Source organism: Aplysia californica, unplaced genomic scaffold, assembly GCF_000002075.1.
Source record: "Aplysia californica isolate F4 #8 unplaced genomic scaffold, AplCal3.0 scaffold01456, whole genome shotgun sequence".
Lineage (NCBI taxonomy): Eukaryota > Metazoa > Mollusca > Gastropoda > Aplysiida > Aplysiidae > Aplysia > Aplysia californica.
The window spans coordinates 69,127-70,880 of record NW_004798726.1 but is presented as its reverse complement, the minus strand read 5'-3'; positions in this window follow the sequence as shown (position 1 = coordinate 70,880).

The following is a 1,754-nucleotide window of genomic DNA, read 5'->3' as shown; positions in this document are numbered from 1 at the left end:
CATGCACTGCTCCTACGGTATCGGCGCCTTCGTGAGTCCAATGATCGCCTCGGCTTTCCTACTCAACAAGGACTGCTCACCTTACATCGACGGATTCACTATAGAGACACCCTCCTACCGCACACTGGCCGTCAACGACAGGTGAGACATTATAATAATATATATACATGTATATACATTTTTACAACAATTAATCAATTAGAAGTGGTAATATACATGTTTTACGGTCCTTTCGACTCAATTTAGAGCGATTAGGAAGCATGGGTGCTCTGACCCTGCCCGCTTTACTTTAGAGAAACCTTCCTACCGCACACTGACCGTCAACGACAGGTGAGACATTTTGTGTATGTTTTTAATGAAAATGAAAGTGTAATTTAAGTGGTTTACGTACTTTTTACACAATTTAGAGCGTTTAGGAATCAAACTGCTCACCGTACATCGACGGATTCACTATAGGGACACCCTCCTACCGCACACTGGCCGTCAACGACAGATGAGACATTCTGTACAGGTTTTAATATTAATAGAAAAGGTAAAATGTTTATTTAAGTGTATCATGCCCCTTTTAACACAGTTCAGGTAGTTTAGAAGGTGAAAACACGTCTTCAAAATAATCTAAACTGTGTGGCTGGGGGCTAAAATATCTACATTTTAAAAAGATAAATAGTGTCACTTTAGGTCTTTTGCTCGAAGCAGATTATCGATATTTATTTGGTCTCCACTGTTGCATTGATATGGCGGTACTTTATAGCATAGGTACGAGTATTTAGGTCGAAGACAGCACAGTAAATAAATAATATTCATTCATTAATCATTCATTCATCCATTTAATTCATTCATTCGATTATCTCTCACCTGTTTGTGTCCCTCTGTCCGTCCATTCGTACTCATTTAAAATCATGCTTTTAGTTAATTATTAACTCTTGGATTCTTCTGTTCATAGATGTAATAATCTACTCTGTTAATCGTTCGTTCCTTCATTCATATTTTTTCATCCGTCCTTTCATTAATACATCTATGAACAGTGGCGTCGGTGGCCTAGTGGTTAGGCTATCAGACTCGTAATCGTGAGACTGCAGGTTCGGGGGTTCGAGCCTCAGCTCGGTCCGACCTTGTGACCTTGGGAAAGGTACTTTACACGAATTTCCCCATTTGGCTCGGTCCTTTCGAAGATGGACGTTAAACTCGGAGGTCACGATAACCCAACAGTGTTAATAGTAGCTCTAAATCTATACCATTTCACCATTATAAACCATCTGTGAACTCAGTTATTCATTCAAACATGCATGCATTCATATGTCTACCTACCCATGCATCTATGAAAGCACATACCCTGGTTCATTCTTTCATTCATTCCTTCTCTTGTGCATCCCTTTATGCATGCTTTATCTGTTTCTTCAGTGTTGATAGAGGCGTTAAATAATAATATACTATTTTACCATTGTTTGTGGGTGGTTGGCGAGTGCTCTCGGGGTGGTTTGCTCCTTCTTTCCAAACAAACATCTATCGTCTTTATCTTCCTTCCTTCTTTTTTGTGAACGTTACTCTCTTGTAACACATAATCTATTCTTCGGCACTTATATTATGTCCTTATTGTGCTGCAAGTGCGGCAAAACTCTTACGAAAAAAAAAATCTATAACATTTCACCGTTATAAACCATCTATGCATGCATTCATATATCTACCTGCCCATCCATCTATGAAAGGACACACCCTCATTCATTAATTCATTCATTTTTTCATTCATTCATTCA